Source organism: Limulus polyphemus, unplaced genomic scaffold (assembly GCF_000517525.1).
Source record: "Limulus polyphemus unplaced genomic scaffold, Limulus_polyphemus-2.1.2 Scaffold210, whole genome shotgun sequence".
Taxonomy (NCBI): Eukaryota; Metazoa; Arthropoda; class Merostomata; order Xiphosura; family Limulidae; genus Limulus; species Limulus polyphemus.
Genome location: NW_013665820.1, coordinates 288,303 through 295,321, shown reverse-complemented (window position 1 = coordinate 295,321; position 7,019 = coordinate 288,303). Strand labels below are relative to the sequence as shown.

Below are 7,019 nucleotides of genomic sequence, written 5' to 3'. Positions count from 1 at the left end.
GAGAGCGATACAACAGACCAGCAAAAATATTTACTTGTGGATCATGGGTGCCCCTCAAAGGTCAAAAAGTTAATATAACTTGAGACAAACAACTTTCGTATTTACTTAAAAGGGTTGCATCGAAAACTAAGTAACGTTTGCAAGGAGTTCTTGAAAATTAATTGAAATACGATTCTTTAACCTTAAAAGAAGTACCCGATTTCGTTTTTAAAATATTGAGGTTTAGATTGACTTAGCATGCGTTTTACTGTGGTCAACCGTATTATACTTGTTTAAAAATGGTTAAAAGTTATAAAATTGTCGTAAGTCTGAGCTTTTACAGTTGAATCTTCAATAATAAAGTTAAAAAAAAGGCTTTCAAGTCTTATATTTAGTTTATGTCCTTAAATAAAATTTTGTTTATTTCGCAAGTTTTATATATTATTTGAAGTAATTCACAATTCAAAATGACATTCAAATGTACTTCTCTTTTTAAATTTGAAAAAAAAAAATTGGGTGAAAATATACACATGTTTGCACTTTTTAGGGCCAAATACGAATAACACTATTTGGATTAGTTATTAAAACATAAAACTCTTCAGTAACACACAAAGAGTTTTCATCAAAATTGAGGTCTTATTGTGCTTGTTATAATGTGTCTTCTGATGAGAGAAAGAAAGAAAAAAATATTCTATCGTGAAGAAGTTGTTTGTAGTATTCTAGTACTTGAAAATACTGGAAAGAAATACTGGCTACAACATATTGCTTTTATTGTAAATTACGCATGCTATCTTATTTTCACACATTATGCCGTTGCTATATTTATTGTAGATTACGTATGCTATCTTATTTTCACACATTATTCCGTTGCTATAAGTGTTAGACTGTTTTAAAGGCTTCATCGATATTATCATTAAATGAGCCCCACCCATGTGGGCTTAGAATACATACCTCTCCGCTAGGCGGCAGTAGAGTCACACATACCCTCCATCTTATGCTACCGAGGGGTATGAGAGAGTAAAGCGTGTGAGCGTGGTTTCGTTATCAGTTAACGTAGGTTCGTCTTGTTTCGCAGTAGGAATCGTGATGAACTGTGAGTTGTCACGATTGTTCAGAAACTAGGGGACGGACCTCTTCCACCGGTAGCGTTCAGAGGAAGTCTTCAGAGTTACCTCTAAAGTTTATAGTAAGCAGGTAAGTCTCACAATAACTCGAATAAGCTCGATAACGAATGATTTAGGTAATTATTGATAATATTAAACTAAAGTAATATATTTTGTAACTCACTGAACATACGGTCGGTTGTTGTAATTTAACTCTTATTCAGTTATTGTTAGATATCTAAAACACGGCAAATTGATGTTTTTGTAGAGTCTATTACACATTGAGCAGTCAGAATTACCAATAATATATATATATATATGTTAACCTGAAAACAATGTTGAAAGACAACCGTTCTTCAGAAATTAATGTATATCTCACAGTTACATAAGTTAGTGTGACTGTGAGAGATACTAATATTAGTAATAATTAAAGCTGATCTTCTGGGCTTCTAGCAGTAGTATTACACGAAATATCTCATTTTTTATATTATCTATAGTCAGTTATTTTAAAGTACAACTGAAAAAAAAATCGGATTTTTTTCTTACTATCAAAAATACCTTTAAAATTAATTAACTCGTAAGGTAATTTTGGGAGTTTGTATTAGTGTTATCATTTATTCTAATGTTAATAATAAATATTCAAAAGGAACTTTTATATCATCAGCACTTTTTATTGTAGTACTTCACGGTTCAAAAATAAAATAACTTTTTAGACATAATATATAATCATTCTTCTTATTTTAACTCAGAATATCGTTATATTTTTACTTTAAATTTGAAACTATAAAAAGTAATGCAGTAATTTACCTTTTTGAAAGGAAACTTGTTTGTCTATCAAGATCACAAATGAGCCTTAAAGAATCATAAGGCATCCTATCCATATTGTATAGCTACTAATTTTAAATTCAATAAATTCCATAAACAATTTGCTCAGTCCTTTAAATATTGGAAAAAATCAAGTTCCTTTTTTCAACAAAATAATGTGAAGTGATTAATAAAGATGCTTTACTATTTTTCTATTAATAGATTGAAAAAATGAGTAATACAAAATTGTTGAAAGAACAAAAACTAATTTTTACTTAATTATAAGTACCAAATGATAGAAAAAAGTCATCAATGAGGTATGTATGAAAATCAAACCTAGGAATAGGTTATATTTATATGCATTTTTATTAACTTAGTTATTGAAGATAAGTTAGAAAGTAAAAGATAAGAGAAAGTCATGCATTCTACCGTGATAATTTAAAACCTTTAACACTGAAAAATAAGCCAGAAAGTACCCTATTATATTATTATATTAATCTAACAAAATCTCAAGTAACTGCATACCATCAACACATACACACACACTCACACACATCATTAGATAAATTATTCCAAAATTTAGAAGTTCTGAGAACTAATTATCCAAGAAACAAGTTTAGGTTTATGTCTTCAAGACTTATTACCTCTAATATCCAACCCATCATTATCAGTCCCAAAGTTAAAAAAGATTTTCTTTGTATTTCATTTACTAGAACTTCAATCTTTAATGATTCAAATGAAAAATTTCCCCTTTTTATACTTAACTGTTATTATTCAAATATCAGATCTGACAAGATTTATCCTAACACTTTGAGAAAACTTAGCAGAGACTTAAAGGGGGCTTTAACTTGAGATTTTAAAAGTACCTGAACACAGTGGAAATTCCTGATAATTGAATGATTGACAGTTTGATCTATATGTTAAAAAATAAGGGGTCAAGAGAGGATCCAGAAAACTATAAATCTATTAGTTTGACTTTTGTTGTTAGAATTTATTGTCAGAAGCTATTTGGGAAGATGGCATTTAATCAATTCTCAACACTTTTTTTTTTACAATTTTCTTTCTTTATCAGCTTGTTACTGTGTTGTTTTTTTTATAGGGTTTTTGCTTTTTCAGAAATGGCACTCCAGAAATTGTATATCATGACTTTCCAAAAGTCTTTGATAAAGTACAAGACTGAAGAATAATATATTGGATGCTATGGGATTGGTGGGGAAGTCAAGAAGTTGATAAAAAGTTGACTTAATTATAGAAAGCAAAAAGTGGGCATTTAATTCTCTGAATAGGAGAATGTGATTCTGGGGTCTCTGAATAGTCTGTTATGGAACTTCTATAGTAATTATTTATTTCAATCATTTGGGTACCTTCTTAGACAGTAGTGTTTTCATATTTTCTGATTACACACTAAGATGCTAATAATGGCTGATTTGTTTGAAAATGTTTTTTTCTCATTCAATGGGATCTTAAAAATTTTAGCAACTGGACAAGGACATAGAAAATGAATTGTACTATATGTCAAAGAGTGGAGTAATGCATTTAAGGTATAAAAAATTTGGAGAGAACTTGTTATGTGAAAAGGTCATTGGTGTTATGAAAAAAGGTTTTAGTGGAATTGTTGATGACAAAAACATAAAATCTTAAACAGAGTGTTTGGCAATAAGAATTTTTTGGTTGTTTTTTATATGAATTTTGAACTTAAGGACAAGAACTTTTTGTAACCTTTTATAAAACTGGTGTGGCATCATTTGGAATACTGTGTTCTCAGTTTTGGTCTCTTTACTACAAAAACAAATATAAACAAAAAAAAAAGGGTGCAGAGAGAGGCTGCTAAAAGTGGTACCTAGTTTCAATAATTTAAGATTAAAGCTTTGTACTTATTTCTTTCTGGAGTATAGAATAATTTGAAGGAATTTAATTCAGGTATTTAAAGTTTTTATTAATTTGGATAGTTTAACTGAAGGTTGTTTTTTACTGGTGAAATGTAAAGATTATATAAACTTCAATCTTAGGAGTAATAAGTTTGTAGCATTGGAAGCTTAGATGCAGACATGTTCTTAAACAAATTATTTTTATTGGTTAGTGTTATAAGCATGCAGAATGGTTTGCCTGATGATATAGTTTCATTATTATTATAAAAGTTAATATCATATCATATATACACATGCACACCTTTTTGAAAGGATGCTTTTGTCCATTGAGGTCCCAAATGTACCTTAAAGTTATTAATATTCTCACATGAATCATAAAGCCATCCTGTCAATAGTACGTAGCTGTTATTGTAATAAAGACAGAAATTTTAGTTTCCTTTTTATTTTCACAGAGAAGAAAATTATTAGACACTATGATCATTTCTAGAAAAAGTGGGATATATCTTTTATTAATATAGAAAATAGTATTTTGTATGGTTTTATAGGCTGTATGTATAACTTGTGTCAAATTGTGGTCCTTTAAAGAAGAATGTAATTTGTGTTGATTAGCAGGATATATCAGAAAATAGGGTGAACAAGTATGAACTGGTTAAGGAAGGAGGAGAGTGGCTTCAGAATGTTTTAAAGGTTAAGAATACTAATAGTCAAAAGTTCTGTGATAAGGTCATGTTAAAAGTCTCTTCTTACTTTCACAAGGAGTAAAATAATATTTGATGAACATTAGAAAAAATTGGGCAATAGAAATGTATTGTTTTAATTAAGTAACTTTTTCAGTTTTATAGAAATTTGTCTAGAACTGGTACTTAAGTTAATTTTATTTCTCAATTATGTGCAAAGTTTATCAAAAATTCATTATTTACAAGTGAATTGGATTTATTCATTTAAAAATATTAGTTACTTTTGCTTTGAGTACAATTGCACAAGTGCATTTTTGTTATTGAAGCTTTTTTTCTTCTAACTAATTTTGGCTCGGTGGTTGGTAATGTGAATTTTCAGTTTTTTAATTCTTTCAAATATTTTGTGCAATTTTTTAAGGGAAATATTGATCACTTACTATCACATTTTTTTAATTTGGGGTCGTGTATATAACAGGTTCAGTTTACGTTTTTTTTTTTTAGTTATCCGAGTAGAAATTTAGGTAGTTTTATCCATTTTGTTCAGTAATAAATGCAATTTTCTCCAACAAGTTTCACAAAAACTTTGTCATGTGGTGCAACAAAGAGAGAAGCTACTTAAGTGTGTTAATTTAAGTGATTACAGTTTATTTAAGATGTGGACTTTTCTCTTAAAATAGTTATTAGTCTGTAATTAACCAGACTATACACTAAAAGGACACTGATTGGCTAGCTATTAAATTGGTGAAATAATGAATAAAGCCAGTTAGCTACAATTTAAATTCTTTTTCTCATTATAAGACATTTATCATAATTTTTTACTAGGTTAGAACCACGAATTTAGCTAATGCTGAAATTATACTACACAAAAAATATATGTAAAGCTGAAATGTAGCTAATTAATTTTGAAATCTTTCATACTACATACTTAAAATAAACATATGAAAAGTTCAAAGCTTTGCTGTGTGGGAAATATTTGAGGTCAACATATAGCACATCAAGTTGTATTAGTGAGTAGTTTTAATATGAATTCAACGTCTGATACTTCTTACATGAGTCTTTCTTGAGGTTGTAAAATATATCGTATTAAAGATTCTCTGCTTTGTAAATTTGATGCTATTCATATTTATAATACAGGTATAAGTGATCTACTCAGATTTGTTCTGTTATTGATTGTATCTAATTATGTGGGCTTTCATTATGTTGAACTATTTATGTGAATTAGCTGGTGAATATGTTTTTAAACTATAGAATGTTGTTACATAGATTTAGGTCAATTGCCAGATAAAATTATATTTTATTCCTTCTTTTGTAACATCTCATTTTGTGGATGAACATAAAAAATACATTTATATCATAGGCTGTGTATTAGTAAAATGAAAAAGAAATTACTAGTAAATTTTCATTTTGTGGATGAAAATTGTCACTTTTTTGTTACAATTTTTTTACATCACTTGTACTCACAGAAACAAGATTTCAGTGTTATGTATGTAATAATATTACTGTAATAAAAAATCCAGAACTTATTTTTTACACAAACTTTTCACAAAATGTGTAGAAGTTTGTTTCGTGTCTTTCAATTCTGTATAGTATTTCAACATATTTCAAGAGCTCCGTCACTTTCTTGAATAATAGACATCTAGTTATCTTCAGAGCTGAGGCTTTTCATTAAAATGTGTCATACTTAATGTAAAAACAAATTAACTTGAATATGACAGAATTTATTTACCAGATTGGCTGGTATAACCTTTAATGCACAGTGCAGGCATAGGGGACCTCAGATAGTAATATAGAGGAGTCAGGTCCAAACCACCCTATGTCACTCCCTAGGGGCCCTAATGATGCATTTCAAGTGCAGTTAACATCAGCCTAAAACTGAAAGCAAGAGAGGTAGACACACGCTCTGGAAAGTGATGTGGGGGTGTATCAGATCTCAATGTCAAACACTTGTGTCACTCTTTGGGGTGTCTTAGAAGTTTGGTAAAATTAAAAAGAATAGCACTAGCAACAAATATGCCCCTCTTCCCCTGAGATGTCAAATGTCACTCCTCAGGTAATGTTAAAGGTGCATGCCAGATTTGGTTGAGCTCAGTCATCAACTGTAGGCTTGAAAGACAGACAAACGGACAACACTTCTTTTTTCTATGTGTATACACAACATTTTAAATACACCTGCTATGTTGTTGTGAGTACTATATCTGTAATGTGTATTGTTCACATTCCACAAATTTTTACTAAAGTTGAGTTTAAACAGTTCAGGGAAACCTCACACTAAGAAACTTTTTAGTGCTTTAAAAAGACTTCATACTTACAAACTGGTTTAGCACTTCAAAGAGACTTCACACTTAGAAACTGGTTTAGGATTTCAGAGAGACTTTACACTTAGAAACTGGTTTAGGATTTCAGAGAGACTTTACACTTAGAAACTGGTTTAGGATTTCAGAGAGACTTTACACTTAGAAACTGGTTTAGGATTTCAGAGAGACTTTACACTTAGAAACTGGTTTAGGATTTCAGAGAGACTTTACACTTAGAAACTGTTTTAGGATTTCAGAGAGACTTTACACTTAGAAACTGTTTTAGGATTTCAG

The 7,019-nt window shown here is 29.7% G+C and overlaps 1 protein-coding gene across 2 annotated transcripts in view; it reads left to right on the top strand.

Moving 5' to 3' along the window:
• Nucleotides 1-1,045: 1,045 nt before the first annotated feature.
• The window catches only part of LOC106478417 (plexin-A2-like), a 235,661-nt gene continuing 229,687 nt past the window's right edge, over nucleotides 1,046-7,019 (top strand). For both annotated transcript variants that reach the window (XR_002609894.1, XR_002609893.1), the window contains exon 1: nucleotides 1,046-1,173. The gene's annotated coding sequence lies outside the window, so the exon portion shown is untranslated. The remainder of the gene's footprint in view (nucleotides 1,174-7,019) is intronic.